The following is a 22405-nucleotide window of genomic DNA, read 5'->3' as shown; positions in this document are numbered from 1 at the left end:
AGTTTAATGACTTAGTATCCGTATCCTCCCTTTCCAATGTAAATTTGAGTCTAGAATGAATATTATTAAACGAATGTAAAATGTCTTGGATAGTACTACTATCGGTAATAACTAGAACATCGTCTAAATACCTCCCATAGTATGTAATACGAGGTAGAAAAGGTGTCAAATGTATATGCTCAATCGTTGAGAGATAGATCGCTGACATTAAGCCACTCAGGCTCAAACCCATTGGTAATCCAAAAATTTGTTTGTACACCTTGTCTCGAAAGGTGATGTAGTTGGCCTCAACTAACAGTTTAATTAAGTGAAAAATTTCCTTAATAGGTAGCTTTGTATAATTAATCGGTATCGAGTTTTTATTTAACATATCCCAAATAATATCTAATGTGTATTCAACGTTTACATTTGTGTATAACGAGGTAACATCTAGTGAGAATAAATTGTCATTGTCGCCGAGTCTACAGTCTAAGATTATTAAAATTATTAATACTTATTAAAATACGTATTTCCTGAAAATTACAATCTACAAAAGTTCAAGTCTAATGTCAACAAATATCCTTTCAACTTTTCAACCCCTGCATGGTACTAAGTACTACATGTTCTAAAAAAAGTATCTATACATAATAGTCCTTGAGAATGAAAAAAAAAAAAAAAAAAAAAAATTAGTATGGAAAACATACTTATTTAACATGATATACTATAAGATAGTAAACTGATTATAAGGAATTGCTGGATATGTGGTTTCTTTCTTTGGAAATTCTTTACTTTTTATTTAATTTTATTTTACTTTATTGTTTATTATTAGTTATATTTTGTAGTTTACAATAATATACCTATGTAAATATAAGCAGACGCCATTACAGAATTTTTAGTGCGAACCCTCTGGAACACTAGCGAACCACCGGTTGGGAACAGCTGCAGGATAGCCTTTGGATATCTGGTTTCTTGCATACGTTTTACATGTCCAAATCATGTTAAACGCTTTTCTTTGATAGTTTCAATAATATTCTTTTTCACTTCCATTTTCTCTCCGGGCGCCTCCGTAGCCAGGTGGGAAGGAGCAGCAATGCGTAGCACACGCTTCTTGATTAGACCGGGGTTCGAGCCCGTCACCACCAAATACGAAGGATGCGGAAAGGTCAGGGAATGACCACCGCATATCCCCGGAGCAATATGGCCTTAGTTGCTAATGCTGCTAAAAACCAAATAACAAATAACCAAATAACATTTTCTCTCTTATATCTTCATTCCGTTTTCTGTCTCTTCTTAAAGTTCTTGATGAGCGTCTCCAAAAATCCATTTCTGTGGAGAGCAATTTTTTTTTTTCACTGGTCTATTCAACGTCCAGATTTGCGCTCCATACAATAGAAGACTTCGTACAATCGTTTGAAATATAAAAGTTTCTTCGTTTTATTTGGGATATTTCTGCTCCACAGAACAGAATTTAACATGCTGATAGCCTGCCTTTCTGCTGTCTGCGATTCTCTTATTGATCTCTGCTTGGGATGATCCATCACTTTGTGAGATTGATCCCAAATATTTGAATTTATCGACTTGTTTGATTTTAAAACTTGCAATATTTAGAATGTGTCCTGATCCTGAAGATAACATTTCGGTCTTGCTAAAATTGATTTTTAGACCCCATTGTTTATATTCCTCAAACAATTGACGACACGCATAGTCTGCATCTTCTAAGTCTTGTACTATTATCACCTGATCGTCTGCAAAAAGTAAAGTGTGAATATAGATGTTCTTATTAACCGGCAATCCCATTTTATTGCAATTTTTTGGCGAGGATCATAGGCAGATGTCGATATAAATTTTGAAAAGTGCTGGTGACATTCAACAGCCTTGTAATAAGCCTTTTGAAATGTGTAATTCGGGTGACAAAGCTGATCCCACTTTAATCCTGCATCTACTATTCCTGTAAATTGTCTTAATAATGTTAATCAGTTGTCCATCAATATTTGCCTCTTTCAGTGCTTCCCATAAGAGTTTTCTTGGAACACTGTCATATGCCTTTTCAAGATCAATGAAAATCATAAAGATTTCTTTTCCTTTCGATTGGCATTTTTCAAGGATCTGTCGTACTGTTGAGATGTGGTCTATACATGACCTCCTGGCTGAAAAACCACTTTGTTCCTGACACCTCGATTCGGGCTTCTAATTATTATTATTTATTATTATTATTAGGGTTTCCCGTAATTGGTTCCTGGTCCATTTTCCAAGAATCTTTAACAGCAGGTTCAGGACAGCTATTCCTCTGTAATTTGAACAGCTTTTCTGATCGCCCTTCTTATAAATCGATGTAACATATCCTGCTGTAATTTCATTCGGTATTTCTTCTCCTCTCAGTATACCATTTAACAGTTTTTGTATCAGAACAGCCACTCCTCTTTCTCCGTATTTCAGAAGTTCCATATAAACTCCTCCAGATCCAGGTGATTTGCCATTCCTTCCTTCAGCAAGAGTTCCACTTCCCTAACAGAAATCTTTTAAGCCCGAGTCTTCTACACCAAAATCCTCCACCATCTTGAACTCTTCCCGGTGTTCTTTTAAAAGTCCTTCATAGTACTTCATCCAGTCTTTCAAAGGTATTAATTGCAAACCAGGTTGTGTTTATTCTGTTTTCTCAAGTCTTTAAGGACCTTCCACGATTCCACTGATCGCTTGAAGCCCAATTTGCATATTTAATATTTAAAAAAATGTTGTAAAAAAAATAGCTCATGAAATCCTAGGCAAAAAGAAGAACCAAAGACCAAAAAAGACCTGGATTACAGAGAAAATAAGAGCTGCTGTAGGGGAAAAGAAACTCGCATATCAGAAATGTCTATTTTCTTCTTTTCAACATAAATGTTCCTATATGCATCATTCCTATCACCAAGCCATTTCTGATATACGAGTTTCTTTTCCCCTACAGTAGCTCTTATTTTCTCTGTAATCCAGGTCTTTTTTGGTCTTTGGCTCTTCTTTTTGCCTAGGATTTCATGAGCTATTTTTTTTTACAACATTTTTTTTTAAATATTCGTAATTTCTTCAGTATTACCTTTTATCTCTATGTTAATTGTAGCATCCAGTCTCTGGGTGAAGTTGTTTCTAATGCTGTCGTCCTGAAGTAGTCCTTTGTACACCAAATTCATCTCATTCAATAAATTCTGAAATTGTATGTTTTTTTTTTTTTCCAAAGCAAGTGAAGAAATGAAATTAACAACCTTGATTACAGTTGGCATCACGTCTTCAAGTTCTTTTAGACCAGCTTTTCCACACAAAGCCTCTTCGTGTATGATACAATGAAAGCCTACCAGTGGATGATGCAAATAGATTTACAAAACCTGCTTCTCTACCAATCATATTGGGCGCACCAATATGCTTCGGTTGTGACGGAAGCTACTTTTGAAACTTCAACATGTCGATTAGACAGTTTGTTTATAACTGACTTACATATTTCAGCCCCTGTGGTATGTTCAGGTAACGTTCCCATGTTAATCAATTCTTCGCATACTTCGTACCCCTACAAAATTGAGCAATAGTGGCTAGGCTAGCTGATGCTGTAACATCAGTGCTGTCATCAAGACAAAAGAAAAGAATTTGCATGAAGCCAAATCTTTTGTTAACTGTTCTGCTGTATTCTTTTCCAACTTAATTATTCTATCTTTAACTATGTTTCTACTCAGAGACAAATCTTCAATGCGTTGAATAATTTTTTTTTCCTTTCCTGAAAAATTGTCAAAAAGGAAAGGAGCAGTTCCAGCCATGCTTATTTAATATACTCCTCATCACTGAGTAGTTTTCCGTGTTCAGCAATAACCTTTGAAATCTCAAAACCAGCAGCAACTAACCTGGAACTACCTGAAACAAATTTCATCAAATCTTTGAATCTGACTGCATTTTTATCTGCCGACCGGGCTAGCCAGGTAGGTAAAGTGCCTGCCTGGCAACCCAAAAGTCGCGGGTTCGATTCCCGCCTCGGACTTAGATCACAGAAAATGCAAAAACTTTGGGAGGTGCAATATGGCCATAGAAGCTGATGCGCCAACAACTAACACAAAAAAAAAAAAAAAAAAAGCATTTTTATCTTACTCATTTCTAGAGAAATGTATCGATTTTGTTCTTGCTCAGTTTTATTGCTAAGCTGTTTATGGACAGTTTCCTAATGCCACTTTATGATGGAAGTCCTACACACAACTGTTTCAGAACCATACCAAATCTTTCACTCCAAGATTCTTGAAATTCTCTGCTACTCCCCTCTTCATTTGAACGTTTTTGTTTCTTTGCCGGTTGAAATAACAATCTGTAAAGGGCAAATAGCAATTAAAATATTTATGGGAATTAATGAAGAATAATCTCCACGACACATATACAAACCGTAACTGACAATGAAGGAGACTACACTAAATGCTGAAAGTGGATAACAAATCTCACATAACTTTACCAATTAATTATGTTCTGCATAATGTGTGAAATATACGAATTTTTTTCTTAAACAGCCTCTGAAATCGTATTTTCTTTCAATTTGTACTAAAAGCTATAGGTAGTCTTAAATTTTTGCAAATGACTTAAATATGATCATGACATTTACATAAAGGCTAAATTTTTATTATCACTAATATCATTATTTATTTAAAAACGAGAGTAAGAAAAAAATGAGCAGAACGAAAACATGCAACTCCATTGACGTATGTCATTACCCAAATACTAAAATTGGATAAATTAGTCATAGCAACAGAGCCCCCCTCCAAAAAAAAAAAAATATGGGCCCTATTCAAGAATTACTTGAGGGGACCTGGGATCCTGTGCAAAACTCATACAGAGTGTTTTTGTAATAGTGGTTTTTTTAATTTTTAATTTTTTCATATTTTACAGTAATTAAGAAATAATTTTATATTATATCTAACAAAAATTTTGAAGAATGATATTTAATACATTAATCAACAATATTGTTTAACAATTGCAGTCATTACTTGTTATTTCTTTTCCCCCCAGCAGTTAAAAACAACAGAGATATTATTGAAAGTGAGTATAACAGAAAAAATTACATTTTTAAATAACGTCCTAGGTTCAATATCAAACGAAACATAAACACTGAGTATGAAGTATACGCTCTACTTCTAGAAAATTTTCAATTCGACTGGCACTTTCTCAGTGGTTTCAGACAGTTTTTAAATTCTGTACAGTGGGATCAACAGACAATGTTACCAACAATAAATTCTAAGTGGGAAGCATTTAAGGAATTAATCGTGGATGCTACTAAAAGTTTCATGGAATTTTGATCGATCCTCATATAATGAAAACAGAAAATAAAGATGATGTAACAAACTACAGGATGTTGAACTAACATCTTGGCAATCATTTAAAACAGGCTGACCGGGCTAGCCGGGTGGGTAAAGTACCTGCCTGGCAACGCAAAGGTCGCGGGTTCGAATCCCGCCTCGGGCTTGGATCAAAGTACTGCATAAATCTTGGGAGGTGCATTATGGCCACAGTAGCCGATGCGCCAACAACTACCCAAAAAAAAAAAAAATAAAATAAAATAAACTGAATTGTAATTTCACTCCCCATTGTTGACTGTATATGTTTTTCCTCTCTGCATTGTCCTGTCACTTTCTCCCGTGTGGGATGAATTCTTTCCCCCTCTCTGCTTCCTTTTCTCCGTCCTGTGCAGGATGGATTTTTTTTTTTTATTACCCGATACACACTGGCCTTTTGACAGAGACTGTAAATACTGAACAGGGCAACAAGGCAGAGATGAACTTCTGTTCTAGGAGCCACCCATACAAAAACAAATATAAAATACAAATACAATTTCCTCTCTTCATGCGATTCTGGCATCAATTCCACTGAGTCGTCTGTTCTGCCATGTGTCACCCTGGCCAAGTCTACCTGAAATTTTATTATGCAACAAGGGCTACCAGCAGTTAAAGTTTAAAGTGTTCATTGTCTAACGGCCCAAGGGGTTTCCCCCATCTCCGTATTGTGAAACACAGAACACTGTGAAGGCCAGATATTTTAAAAAGTGTAAGGTACATGTTTAAGTTGTTCCTCTGACCTTTTAGCCGTTGGGCCTCTAGTGGGACCCCCTGTTGCCCACACTTAGCCCCAAGGAGGCAGGTCAGGCATAGCGGGATCGCATTAGAAGTAAGTACTCTGGCAGGCCCTGCCACCTAATTTCCTAAGATTTCAAGTGGCAAGGGCCTAAAAAAAGAAAATAAATAAATAAAATAAATAAATCAATAAAAAATAAAATAATAAATAAATAAAATAATAAATAAATCAATAAAAAAATTAATAAATAAATAAAAAGAATTTTAAAAAATATATATACATATATATAAAAAAATAAATAAATAATAAAAAATAATAATAAATAAATAAAATAATAAATAAAAAATAATAATAAATAAAAAATAAAAAATCAATAAAAAATAATAATAAATAAAAAATAAAAAATCAATAAAAAAAAATTAAAAAATTAAAAAATATATATCTATATAAAAAAAATAATAAATAAATAAAATAAAATAATAAATAAACCAGCAGTAGCGTGCGTAGCTACCCTTTTTCAGGCCTGGAGACAAAAAACATGTTCGGGCCCCCTACTTAATGAAAATTGTAAAAACAGGAGACAGCCAAAGACGCCGAGCCTCTAAAGGGCCCGGAGGCATTGCCTTGCCTGCCTACATGGTAGCTACGCCACTGGTTACCAGACTATACTTACTGATTTCTCTAAAGACTCGACTACTGGCAATTGCCACCGGACCATTAAGCTACATGACGACTGCTGAATTCATTATTCCGGGCGGGTTTTTTTATGTATTAAATAAAAGTAATAAATTGAAGTATAAGTACTTCAATTTATTACTTTAATTTAATTATTTACACTTTTTATTTATTTATTTTATATATATATATATTTTTTTTTTTTTTTTTTTTGACAATTTGATTATTTTTCTTACATTCACTGCTTTTTATTATATACATATTTATATATATATTTTTTTAATTTTAATTATTATTTTTTAAAATTTTATTTATTTGCTGGTACCATCGGTTTGTGCTCCCAGTGGTACGGGATTTTCTGGCATCCACTGGAATTGAGTTTTCCTCCAGTGGATGAGGGATGCTTACCTTATCACTTTCGTTTGACAGTACGAGTATTGTTGTGGCCCGCCTCCTCGTGGCGTGGACGGGTACTAAGGAGCAGACATCCCGGTGATCGTCGCTGCTACCTAGTAGCTAAGTGGCCAGATACAACTAAACAACAGAACAAGACACACTTCACAGAAACAGGTCGGCCACAAGCATGTTCAATTGGTTTTGTCGAACAGGGCCCCGTGCCTGGTTCTGTTGAAACAGGGCCCTGCACACAAATGGTCTAAATAATAATATCATCTGTGTCTTTTCCGCATTTCTATCAACGAACCTACCGCCGTCTAAATGTCTAGTTACCCACATTATCGTCACTCCAAGAGCACTTGCGAAAGTTGACTTGAAAATTACTCTGGGCGTATACTTCATTCTCAATGCGTATGTTTCGTTTGTTATCGAACATTTAAAATACTTTCGATAGAACGAAAAAAATTTCCATGTAACGAACGCATTACGAGAGACTTAACTAGAAACGCACCTCCGGCCTTCAGGCAATTAGTGCTGCTGCTAAGCAAGAATTAAGAGTCAAAGGGATTACCATTCTGCAACTTAGTGTTACTCTTAAAACCTATCTGTCTCACATACCCAGAAATCGTGCTGGTCATCAGATTGGTTAACCGTTAACGTATACCAGTATTCAACACGGCAGGCAAATAATTCAATCTAAATAAATACAGTACAAAATGTTTATATTTAGCAGTTACAAAATAATTTGTTTATATCATATATTTAAATTTTTTTCTCAAGGAAAATAATTTTTATAATGAAAAATATAACTGTGAAACTTATTTGTTAGCATATACAAAGGGTACTTCAAAGTAATTTTGTATGATACTGGCGGTATCCAGGGTGTCCCCTATGTCCGCCTGGGTACTAGGAAAGGGTACTAGGAAAGTTTTGCAATATGACGCAACAATGAATCACAGGAAGCTGCATGTTGAGACATGTTCATACGTGTATAGTAGCCGCCGCGCCAAGTCGATGGGCTCAGTTATTCATTAGTAGTGAGAGTGTAAAGTGCTTGCGATGGCATCGTGGTCACGAAATGAGATAAGGACAGTTTTGCGGTATAATTTCGTGTGTGGTTTAACCATAGACCAGTGCTTAGAAGAAATGACTCTTGCACTAGATGATGATTGTCCACATCGTAAAACGATATTCAGGTGGTATAGAGAATTCCAAAGGGGAAATTTCACTCTGGAGGATTCTGAGAGGCCGGGAAGGCCACGAACGTCAGTTACGGAGGAAAACGTTACTGCTGTGAGGAAAATGCTTGAAGAAAACAGGCGAGTGACCTACCAACAGATAGAGGATACTTTGGGCCTAAATACACCAGCAATTCGTTCGATTCTGCAAGATCATTTGCACGTGAAGAAACTTTATTCTCTCTGGGTGCCGCATCAACTGACTGAAGAGCAGATGACACGACGTGTGACTTGGTGCCGGGAGATGTTAAAAAAGTTTGATAAGGGACAATCTCGGTATGTGAACAACATCGTGACAGGTGACGAGACTTGGCTGTACTATTACAATCTGCCGACCAAGGCTCAAAACAAAGTTTGGGTCTTTGATGATGACGACACACCCGTAATTGTCAGAAAATCCCGATCTGTAAAGAAGAAAATGATAGCTGTATTTTTCAAATCGAGTGGAATTGTGGAACGTGTCGTTTTGGACACGCAGAAGACAGTCACAGCTAAGTGGTATACCGAACAATGCCTGCCTAAAGTCATTGGATCTATGAAGAACCTGCGGCCAAAGTCAAGAATGGACACCTGGTACCTCCATCACGAAAATGCTCCAGCTCACCGCGCCAAAGCCTGCACCGAATATTTGACCACGACAGGACTGAAACTTCTGGAGCACCCTCCCTACAGGCCAGACCTTGCTCCCTGCGACTTTGCACTGTTCCCGCATGTGAAAATGAAGCTAAAAAGGAGGCGGTTTTCCAGTGATGAGGACCTTCTACGGGCTTGGGACAACGAGTGTGCTTTACTCCCTAGTGAAACTTGGCAGAACTGGTTTAAAGATTGGTTTCGGAGGATGGAGAGGTGTATTGAATGTACAGGAAATTACTTTGAAAAAATTAAATAAACAAAGCTGTATTGCAAAACTTTCCTAGTACCCTTTGTACTTAAAGCTTCGATTCTCTATATGGTTTCAATTTTTTAACTTTGCTTATAAACATCACGAAACTTACCTCCTAAACCGTATGTTTAAAATATGAAGAAGAAATTAAAATGGGATTTTTTTTTTTGTCTTTTTCCTGTGGGAAAAAAGTGTACTCTTTTACAGTGATTTAGAATTTAAGGTTTATTTCTAGAATTTCAGAATGATTTTTTTATAATTTTGTTTGTAGTTCATTACATTACATGTCAGATAAGTTGCAATTCTTTTCTTGTTCAATAAATTTATAATTATTTATGCCTTTTATTTTTAATCCAAATATTTTGGGGGGGAAATTTGATTTCACTTACTGGCAGCACTTAGGGTCACAGCTGACCTGTGTTTTGGAAAATATTAAAATCGTTATAAAGAATAACAAGTCGTTATAATTATTATTGTAATCATTTACTAAAGTGATATTATAAATACTAAAATGTGTAATATTTTAATACTTTTTATTCCTTACCCAATTTACACTAATTTTTTTTAAAAAAATACAGTATTTATAAAGAGGGAAAAAAATTATGCAAATAATTTGAATGATATAAATATCTTTAATAATAACGGAAACACAGACTTAATAAATCATATAATATGAAAATATTTTATTTTCACCCTAATAGCTTATAAATTAAATTAATTATTTTTAAATTTAATTATCTCTTAGTTCCTGTAAAATTTGAAAAAATAAAAATTAAAAAATCACTATTACAAAACCACCCCGAATAAGTTTTGCACAGGGCCCCGCATGTAATTGCTGAAAAGGGCTCCGCAAATTTCGAGGCCCTGCACAGACAAAAAAAAAAAAAAAAAACTATTTTTAGGCCACCCAAATAATTAAATCCATTTGCCGCGCTGTGTCTTATGTCTGTTAATTGCTTGTGTTCTCTGGTCGATTTGTCTGTTTTGCTGGACGAAAAACCTAAGTTTTTTGGGGAGAACCTTGCTATCTACGCCTGAGACCGACTAACTCAGCCACAGAGCGAAAAAAAAGCCCATTAAAGTTCCTCACGTCATCGACGGGATTCGAACCCAGGCCTTTTCCACCCGGTGACGATACCACTGTGCTACACACTCAGACTATCATCGCAGACATGTGTTTTTGTAATGGGCGGCACCTAGAACGTCAGTTCATCTCCGCCTCGTATCTCTGTGAAGAACAGTACCACTGTAGGAGGGCCAGAAATAAGTAGTGTATGTTTGTGTGTATTATGTGTGTGTTCTGTTGTTGTGTCTGACCGCTTGGCTACCCAGAATCATCAGTCACCTGGACAGATGATTCTGGGTACTCGTCCACACCACGGGAAGGTGGGCTAGTCTCAATGGAGCTCGCACTGTCTCAATTCGAGACTCTGACCCACCTGATGTTGGCAAAAGATGGGCCAGATTCCTCTGGGGGCCCACTCCACAGGAGAGGAAAAAAAAAAAAAAGAATTTCCCCGTGGTGTTAAAAAAATAAATAAATAAAAATAAATAAATAATAATAATAATAAACAAATAAATAAAAAGTAAATAAATAAATAAAAAATAAATGAATAAAAAAATAATAAATAAATAAATAAATAAATAAAATAAATAAATTTAAAAATTAAAATAAAATAAAATTAAAATTAAATAATAATAATAATAAAAAAAAAAAATTTGGGAATGTTGCTCCCTATTGAGTAGCTTCACCAGACAAAGGAGTAGAATTATTCGTAGACGTATAACTAATTCTTCTTCTTGTGAAAACATCGGATGCAAACTGCTGAAGAGCAACATAAGAATTCTTGTCTCCCACCACCAAAGTTTCATGCCCATGAGAGAGTGTAGAAACTGACGAACGAAGAACATCTCTAAAGTCATTATACAGCGGACATTCAAATAAAATGTGGCTCCAATTTTCATTTTCTCCGCATTGACAAGCTTCCATCCTAGAAAGACCAAAACGACATAGTTTTTCGTTAAGAGATCCATGTCCCGTTAAGAGGAAGGATGTATATAAGTCCAAAGAGAACCAGACAGGTTTCTGCTTTACACAAAAGGTCACCTCAGGGGAAAAAAGTCCTAGTAACAGATCCGACAGATGACGTATCCCAGCGTGTCTGCCATAAATTTATCATTTCATTCCACAGACGATTACGTTCTTGCTTAATATCTGAATTAATATTCAGAACCAAACCCATAAATTCAGTTGATAGTTGGTTTTTTAACCTATAACAAAGACCTCTGTAAGCTACATGAAGGTCCAATGGCAATACACCTGCAAGAACCTGCAGTGCAGAAGTTGAAACAGTACGACAAGCTCTTAACATACATAATAATATTGTGCGTTGCATAGTAGCCAACTTCAATCGAAATTTAACAGTTCTAAGCCTGTGAAACCATACACCTGCCGCATAAGTAGCCATAGGAAGGAATACGGCATTATAATAAATTCTCATGGTACGTCTAGAAAGTCCCCAGTGTGAACGAGAAATTTTTACAATAGCACCAGTGAATCTTCTGATCTTTGTTGTTACATTATTTAAATGAGAGACAAAATTAAGCTTTGCGTCGATTGTAATCCCAAGTAATTTAGTTTCAGAGACAAGTGGAATCCTGTTATTATTAATCTTCACTAAAGGGGGTCGTTGAGGGTTTAAATGTGATCCAAAGATCATCATTTTAGTCTTAGACAAACTTATTGTCAATTTATTATCCACTGTCCATTGAAATAAATTTTGTAAGACATCATTGGCATTACTTTCGATAATAGATCTAGATGAACCATGAATTAAGATAGTGAGATCGTCGGCATAAGCGATGATTTTAGTGCTACTGAAACAACGGGAAATCCAATCCTGTAATACCATATTCCATATAAGAGGCCCTAAGATAGATCCCTGGGGGACATCCTCGTGAGACTTCTCTAGACACCTCCTGAAATTTAGATTTCGCTAAAATGTGACGATTACTGAAATAGCTTGCGAACAGGTGGTACTGTTGCTGAGAGCACCCAGCTGATCGTAACCGTTCGAGAGCACTCTGCCACCATAAAGAATCAAATGCGCCCTCGAAATCAACAAAGGTAGCTAACGTGTACTTTGATGTTGAATTCTCAATGCTGCGAGCAAATTCAACAAGTGCATCTTCACAAGACTTCCCTACACAGAACCCGTATTGATTAGAGGACACCATATTTTTCGACTGAAGAAGATCAGTAACACGCAGAGTCATTAGACGCTCTAGCAACTTCCCAAGATTTGGCAAAAGTGCAATAGGCCTATAAGATCTAGGATTTAATGCTGGTTTATCTGGTTTTTTAATCAGTTTTAAAAGTGCAATTTTCCTCATATCAGGAAAGAGACCTTCTTGGAGACATTTATTAAAAAGTAAAAGCAGTACTTGTGGACGCAATTTGAAAAATCGCAAAATAAATGTATTTTCAACCAGATCTATCCCTGGACATTTCTTAATATTAATCTTTTTAGCAACAGAGGTTAACTCATCAATGGTAAATTCTTCTGTCTGAATATTGGTTGTATAAAGCGAATTTGCAACTCGAATATTTGAATGTACAACAGAATCAGTAGTTAGATCATCCACCGGGAATAGTCTGTCAAGAATAACATTAACTGTATTTATCCAATCAGTAGTCTCCAGGAAATCTTCTTTCACAGTGCCGTATACATCTAAAGAGTGAATCTTATTACGAGCTATCTTATAAATAAGACCCCAAGGATTATCATTACCAGCACTGTGAACAAACTCCTTCCATGTTTCCCGTTTACATGTGGCTATAGCCTTTACATAACGTTGTTTGAGTGAAATGTATTGAGAGTAAAAATAAGCTACTTCATCAGAATGCCAATCCCTACGTCGACGCTGATATTTTCGACGGGCTTGATGTACCTTTTTCCTTAAAGAAGACAATTCTGAGGTCCACCAGGAACAGATCTTTAATCTAATCTTTTTCTTGCTGGCCGATTTGTATGAGGCCTTAAGTAATGACTGGCGTAATAAGGCAGCAATTCCAGCAGCCGTAAAAGAGTGAAGAGACGAAAAGTCTTGTTCAGGGAAATCTGCAGAAATGGATGAGTCAAATAATTCCCAATTTATGATTTATAGAAAATCTGACTAAAGCTGGCTGTAGTAAAAATTGATCTCCAGGTTTAGAAAAATCAGTAACAACAAAAAATAGAACCCGATGATCACTTGTTGTCCAATCAGTAATCACCACCCAATCACGAACAATTGCTTTAAAATTAAAATTAGTTAATGTCACATCAATATTTGATTCTCCAACAGAGCTGAAAAAGGTTGTTACTTCTTGAGGTAGGTTTATTACATTTAAGCTGTTATTAATAATAAATTCCTCCAACATATGACCACGACGATCACTTCCATTACTGAACCAGAGTGGAGATTTAGCATTTACGTCAGAAGTTATTAAGACATTCTGTGGACCCAAGAAATTTAAAGTTGTTTCTAGATAATTCAGGGATAAATTAAAATCTTCTGAGGGAGGACAATATAGAGAAATTAAATAAAAATTCAAATATGTAACCAAAATACAAGTAGCCGTTCTATTGCATAAACCATTGATTATAGTGATATCAAGCTGACTATTTAACACCACAATACATGTTTTAAGTTCCTCAGAGACCGGTTGAATTATACGGGCAGTGAGTGGAAATCCCGTTACCTTTGGAGTATATGCAGGTTGCACTTTAACAGTATAAGGCTCTTGAATTGCAATAATATCAATAGCATTTTGCTCAGCAGACACTCGAATTTCGTCCGATACTGCTCTAGAACGCTGACCGTTAATTTGCATAATCCTAATACCAGCAAGCAAAGACACAGGAGAATCTGCAAGAACATTATTATCTCCAATAACAGCTCCATCTCCGGGAATAAAACTTGTATTGGTACTATTATAACTATTATTCATTGGCGGTCCTTAATCGTGCCGTCTGTAATGCCCGTAAGTACTCGGGACGCGTGCCGTCCCTAACCGAGTGCTGATATTCCTTCCTACGTCTCTTACAGTTGATACAACTAGGTGGCTCTTCCTTAAATGGACACTCATTAAATACGCGCCCAGTTCGAGCACAATGTCCACAAGACGGGGACTCATGCGAACAATACTGGGTAGTATGTCCATACCCAAGACACAGATAACATTTAGTGACTATCGTATAAGGACGGTGCTTATGAGAACTCCAAGTCAAAAACAACCTGTCCAGGGAGGACACATATTTATAAATTTTAGGTGAGAAGCTAACAACCCAATGAACTAGCGATGACGACCTGGCCTGAGTAGTAAAACGAAAAACTGTTTGTTGCTTCACTTCTTCTAATGTAAAACCGTAATCTATCAAGTTCTTGTTATAAAGATTATCCACAATATCGTCCTTTGAAAGATCCCGTGGGACATCATAAATTATGACTGATGGATTACCTTTACGAGGAACGCCAGTGATCACTCCAGCTTCGGAAAACGCCGCCGTTGAAGTTAAGCAGTCCAAATCTGATTTCGTAGCTGTTTCCACAACCACTCCTCGATTGCGAACAAGTCGCAAAGATTTCACTTTTACATTCTTCAAATCATTTTTAAGAGTTGTAGTAACTACATTTTTCACATCAGGTCACTGTTATCTGAAGCTCTAATTATTAGAACATTATTAGATGATTTAATAAGATCACTAGAAGAAACACCCTTCTCAATAGTAGCCTTCACAGTATCAGCATAGGTACGCACAGGCTCTTGTGTATATAACCTATCCGTCAGGAACTCGTCTATCTACTCCTGACTTTGGTTCATCCTGTTATATGTGTTTGCCAGAGACCACAGTTAAAGTTTGTAACACTGTTTGTAGCAATTGGGCTCTTTTATCAATTTCCTCATTAATGGCTTTTAATCTCTCATTTTCTATCAATAGTGCAGTTGTTACAGTCTCCAAATTACACCATTTATCCATAATGATATCCCCATTTTTTTTAGTCACCTTATTAGCCTCTCAGAAAAGAAAACTTGTGATATCTTTTCGCATTTTAGAAATGACCGCATATACAGAGGACGCATCTTGAATATTATCACACTCATCAGTTATTGTACTCCCATAATTTTCACATTCATCGTACTTGAATCTGTATTCAAAATAGGGGTGGGAATAGACCCAATCCCCTCCACTTCAAAAAACTCACCACCTGTGCTCTGCTCTCGTACTAACTGAGCCGCGGGTCTTAACTGCTCGTGACCAATACTTTTGGAATATACAAACTCACCTAACCTTCGTATATCGCCATGAGATTGAGGAATTTTAGGTGGGAGTAGGGGTGAAGTATCCTCTCCCTCCCCGCTGGATCTGTCTAAAGATCGTTTACCATTAGGATTTCTATCTTCCATAATTCTTTGATATCAAAAACTCACAAATAAATTAATATTAGTAGTATTAAATAAGCAACTTCCAAATATATTAGTAAAAACAACTACAGTATTTCAATAATTCTAACTTCTAAATCCTGTGTTCTTGAACAATTCCTTTTAGTTTCAACGCAAAAAGGAAAACTAATTTACGTTTCCCTCCAAAACTAGATCCGCCGACGACGATCTTTACCACATGGCAGCCATACTGGCTCTGCCGATGTGGTAAACCACACTCACTTAATCAGATAGCTGTCCTTGTATCACAAAGCTAAGTAATATTTCACCTTGAAACTGTTAATAACACCTAAAGAAATACTTCCACAGTCAGATCACAATAAACCAAAGATACGATCGACAATGCAGGAGCATCGCAGACATTACACCACACTCGTATCTGGCCATTTCACAGAGCTTTGTATTCAACACAGTACCATGGCGGAGTTGAACTACCGTTTAGGTGCCGCCGTACATAAGACACAACACATGTCCATATATCAAAAATATAAATAAATAAATAAAATAGATACGCCATTTTCACGAACAACCCTAAAGAGAATATTGCTATCCATAGTAAAATTAAATTGCTAATGAACTTTTGGAATAATGGATCTCCAATTACAGAAAGGACTTTAGATATTGGATAGCAGTACTGTTTTTAGGGTTGTTTACAAAAAGGATGTACCATATGCAGGAGGGAGAGTTCCAACATGTGAAAACTTAACCCCAGGGGCTCACATCTGCTGAGTATGGGCTTGGCAAACCCAGGGTCCTGAGCTGGATATCAGCATTCTTCTCTTTCTTGGTGATTCCTTTCTACTTCTCTCTCTCTCTCTCTCTTAGGGTAACTTTGGAATTTTTTTTTTTTTTTTTTTTTGGCTGGTGCAGCATAAGCCTCAGGCTTCCTTGCATCATACGGCTAATAATAATAATATCACCCACTGCAAGTATAAAAAAAAAAAAAAATCCAGGTCAGTAACTTTAAACAATGGTGTACAAAGAAAAGTGACTTTCTGAGTATCTATGTCTTATCATAGTAAGCAGCAGTATCTCTTCCAATACATTAAGCAATCCGATTTCTAAAAGATTTTTGAAATATATATCGTAACAAATTAAAGCAGTTAGACGAATCCACCTTGAGGAAGAATTATCTTAATACCACTGATTAAGTATTATAAATAGCACTGAGATTTCCACTTCTGTCAATGAGGTAAGATTGTTCTGTTTTCAAAATGATTTTGGACGATAAACACCACACAATTAAAATGAAATATATCGATAAATATATTTTTGTTTACTACAACGTGCGAGTTGTAAACTGATCCTTATTCTAAAACTTTTCATAAACGATTTTTTAAATTAGTATTAGTAGTGGCAAATGATGCAAAAAAGCATGCTTATAAAGCATCAGCCAAAAAAACCATTTCCACATTATCCAACCATCCACTCCAACAGTTTGTCCAGTTATTACTTGGAATTTATTAAAATACCCACTTTCACAACAGATTAAAGTTTGTTCCAACAATGAACCACCTGCTGGCTAAAGACAAACTTCCGCACATCTATCCTGCAACCCACGGGTGGGCCGCCCCAAGGGTGAAAGGCGTGCGCTGCACTCGGGCGCCAACGTTCAAGGGGCGCCTGAAAAACCTTAAACTTACATACACATATGATGAAAATTTTAAAGGGGATTGCCAAATTTAATTGGCATTCGGGCGCCATATACCATATTAACGCCCCTGCTGCAACCATCCATCAATTTGAATTTAGCATTAGTAGAGGCATACGATGAAAGAAAGCAAGCTTATGCAGCTTCAGCCAAAAAAAAAAAAAAAACCCTCCCATTTATGCCCTATCATGTGTGTAGTCTGAGTGAGAAGAGATCAAGCAGTGAGGTTGTCCATTCCATTCAAAGCCTTAAACACCTCAATCATATGACTTCACAGGTACCTAGTCTCCAGAAGCCTTTTGTTTCTCTCCTCAATCTTGCCCTTCACTGCACCCGTTCCAATAGATCTACATCTTTCCTAAAATGAGGCCTCCAGACCTTTATGCAGTACTAAAAATGAAACCATTGACTTGTACAATGGATAATCCCTTATCGCTGCTAGCAAAATTTCTGCCATTGACAAAACACCATAAGCTGTCTGGCAGCATTGCTCACAGAACTTCATATCTGACTGCACAATCCCTCCTTCCCAGCTGCTTTCCATTTTCCACTACGCCGAGTAGAGTACCACACAGTTGGTATGATAATTTTTCATTAGTGCTATGCACATGCAGTACCTTGAATTTGTTAATTTTTAATTGCCATTTCTCAGTCAATTTGCCTAGTTTTCCTTGATATTCTTGCAGTACCTTATCTTGATTACTGTCATTAACTACCCTGCCAACCTTTGTATCATCCGCAGAATTTAAATACTAAATACAATGAAATTGTAATTCAGTTAATCGTGATAAACTAATGATAAAAATGTTAGTACTTATAATATGATTTTTGTGCACATTTTCTTATTTTGTTGCATATTTTTCTTATTGTTTAATGCACATTACCCTATATCTAATCACAAGCATTCTAAAAATGGTAAAATGACATATTCGCTCACAATATGTAGGCGAGTACACAAATGTGGCCTCTGCCATTTATCGATTGCTTACTGAAAAACAATTATGCAGAATAGTGAATTCATCATTTTAAAATGTGACGATTTTTATAAAATATATCAATTATAAGTCTCCAATTTTTATATAAAACTAGAGACTTTTTGGGGTTAATACTTTAAAGTTACGTTAAAGTTAATACTTTAACAATTATAAACTAAAATATCTAATTCTGTCTTATCAGGGATCAGAATGAACTGCAGCACACCAAGACTGTATTCTGGTTTGTCACATGCATCATCTAGGCACCTCATTTTCGTAGTACATTCATGCACTAAGAAAAGACCGGTATATATAAGAAAAGAGTATGAACCATTCAATTAATAGTTCTCATATGGCACGTCGAGCCGAGCTGACTATTTTCAACAAGAACGTTATTTGTCGGATGTCCCATTGTTGCTTGTCGATTTGTACACCTGCTGACATCCTACGCCATATAATGTCGATTTTTGTGATGTTATCATGAAATTAAAGTATGACGGTACCATCACCAGCCAACAACGCACAGCTCACTCCACGTAACTAGTGGTATTCGAAAGGGCAGTACAACAATCTTATCAAACATCCCTGCAAAACGCCAGCCAGAAGTTTAAGGCATCAACGGCGTTTGGTTTGTACGAACACACTATGGCTGGAGCACCACAGCTTTAATTTTCTTGGCAGAGAATATAAGTCAAACATCAGGAACCATAATGGCCGGTCTCACCATGCATGGTGTAACGAATGCTGTAACTGGTCCAGAGAGCAGTGGCAATCGGTTCTATGGAGTGATGAATCTCGTTACCCCTCACTCTGATCAGATATGCAGATGTGAATATGGAGGACACCTAGAGAACGCCTGCCGAAGACATTGGCAGCTTTATGGGCGTGGGACTGTTTCCTCATGGTATGGCCTAGAACCATTGGTGGTGTACAGGGAAATGAACGCCGACGCAGAATTTTAACATTTTGGGCAATTCCATGTTCCCTGTTATACAGAAGTACACTCTGTACTTCTTAGTTCAGACGTTTGTTCCTTTCGACAGGTTAATGCCCCATGCCGATGTTGTTCGAAAATGGTTCCTGGATATGGATGTACAAAAGCTGGAATGGCCGATGCAATTCTGGACTTAAACCATATGGAACCTGGGATGTATTACCATGTAGGGAAAACGCTTTACCAATATCCCACATCGGTAGACTAACTGGCCACTTTTTTGCAGAAGAAATAGAAAATTGTATCCGCTTCAAGTCTATTTTTCGTTGGTGGAACAGCTTATCAATTGAATAATAATGAAGTTAATGTGAAATCGACGTGTCCGGATACTTTTTAGGGAGTAGAGGGGTAAATAAATAATAAATATATATATTGTAAAGATTAATGGAATTAAAGATTAAACTTCTTATATATATATATAAAGTTTCAAATATAAATAAGAAATTAACTATCGGAAACTTAATTTTTATTAAAAGTAGCAATAACTGAACAAACGTCTTACAAACTGTGGTAAATAGTTTGTAATAAGATTATATACATTTAATTTTTCTTCCTCTTCATTGCTGCTAAGCACAAACAAGAACGTTTTCTCTGTTGCAGAATATCTTCACCTTTTTAACTTTCTTCTGCAGCATCTAGATTTCGTGTGTCTTCTGCTCTAAAAAAAAAAAAAATCAGTAATCTGGGATTGTTTGCTTTTGCTTTGTAAACTGCATTGTATCGAGCTAAGCATTTTTGAAGCTCCATTTTGAACTTTGCGTTCCTTTCAGTCGAAGCATCTGCATTCAAAAAATAAGATTCTAATTGCTCGGCTAAGTTTACGCCTTCCCATATGCTTTTTAGGGTAAAATTTTGAACTTCAGAATTTTCATCTGAAGTTCCAAATTTAATAAGTAAAGTTACGCAGCTTATTTTAATAAGTAACGTTTTCATCTGAAGTTCCAGAATAAGTAACGTTAGTCTTCTCCACTGGTGAAGCGTTACATATTCAAAGCAGTGCAATACTGGGGTGTGAAACAATATGAGATATAATTAAACGATGCATGCATACTACCTTGGTAGCAGAAATGATGGAAGTGCAGTATCCATGCATAAACATCCTCTTTCATCATTTGAATTGATTTGGTTTACATCCGACACCATTTCCACCAAATCAGCTTCTACAGCCACGTTTTCTAACAGTAAATCTTGAGCGTCTTCAGTAGTCATATGATCAAACCTTCCCCTCTTACCGACTTAGCAAGTTCTACTATCGCACCGATTCCGTTTTCTGCCGGTTCGACCATATTTCCTGAATGAACTGACTCTGGCCATACCTTTTCCAACGCGCATTTTATGTTGACGGCTTTACTTCTTTGAGCGATAAAGCTATGATTCCGATACAATTCAAAATTGTTTCCATGCCTCCATCAGATTCGAAATCCACTGTAACGATTTTATGATATAATGTGTTAACTAAGGGCGGCCAGTCTTATATCAGCCCACTAAGCGGTTATCTAGCGCGCCAAAAACCTCAGCATGCATCTGCCTTTTTGATTTGGAAGAAGAGGACGTCGTTTGCCTAGACAGCTGTCGGCAGTTAGTCTGGGGTGACTCTTGGACAAATTTCTCGCATGCATTTGGTGCCGTTAATTTAAATGCAGCTTGACAACTGAGGTGCAGTTGTCTTTTCAGAGGATCGATCATATGGGAGCTGAGTGAATTATAATTTTTTTTATTGAACGGCAGTTGCCATTTTCTGCGTAAAGGCCGAATAATAAACGAAAACAAACGTCAGCAAAAACACGAAGAGAAAAATATTTTTATGACAGTGAATTATTTAAAATATGCTCTTCTGTTCTCAACTTTCATTATAACAGTAAACAAATTTATTTAAAATATTCTTCCATTATTTCTGTATGAGTCGAAATGGCAAAATTTTACCGAAAACATTAATAAAATTTATTTTGAATAATAAAGTATGCGTACATTACCAAGGGGAGTTGTGAAATGGAACTGCGTTCTGCTGCGCCGCAGTCCACTATGCGCCTGATATTAGGCTTAAATCCTTTTAAAAAGTAAAAACCTAACAGTATATGCATAATTGCGAAATTGACACAAAAACGATACATCTAATAGAATTAAAAACACACTATTCAAGTAGAGAGGGGGGGAATCAGAAAGAAAGAGGCGTAATATCTTTACTAACCGTGACATTTATTAAAACTTGCTCTTCTATTCGGACTCAAATTTTTCTCAACGGATAGTGAGTAAACAAATAATGTAATAGCAGCGGCCTCTTGTTAAAAATAAACGTAACTAAATAAAAATATATTAAAAAAAAATTGTAGAATGTGATTTAATGAAGTCAATAAATGGGGTTAGATCTGAGTTTTTTTTATATAAATATATTTTTTTATACTTATATAATTTTTTTAATATTTTTATACTTATATAAAAAATTATATGAAAGTTCAAGTCTTAAAAGTTTTATTCTTAATGCAGTTTCGCACACTTCAATACGGCCGCCATCATTGTTGATTGATTCTGGGTCCTCCCAGATTGTGGCTTGTCATTAACTGATCCAGTTTCTCCAAAATTTTCATCCAACTACTTACTGACTTTTTATGGGGTAAACTTTATTTTTTGTAATGAATAGTAATCTTTCTTCTCACAGCTGTTACTGATTTAATTCTACAAGCCAAAGCACGCAGTTAACTTTTTCTTCAATTGTTGCCATTTGCGGTCAACCAAAATTTGCAAATAAAAGAGAAATTGATGAAATGTAAATACAACAAAAGAAAAATCAGATTTACATTGGATGAAATTATTTACATAAAAAACTTTGACTTAAACTTTCATTTAATTTTTACTAAATGGTTCTATCATTTGTATAACTGTAGTTATTAAAATCTGAAACCGGTGCAGGACTTTATGACCACCCTGTATCATCATACCACGTGAATTTAGTAAGTTTAAGTGTTCAATAAACTAATGATTTATGTTGTGAGGTCTAATCCCCTGGCCTTATAATAACAACATTAAATGGAATCTTTACTTCATGATCACTTGGCGATTAAACC

Source organism: Mastigoproctus giganteus, chromosome 9, assembly GCF_048544385.1.
Source record: "Mastigoproctus giganteus isolate SK-2022 chromosome 9, ASM4854438v1, whole genome shotgun sequence".
Lineage (NCBI taxonomy): Eukaryota > Metazoa > Arthropoda > Arachnida > Uropygi > Thelyphonidae > Mastigoproctus > Mastigoproctus giganteus.
This window is presented reverse-complemented; position numbering follows the sequence as displayed.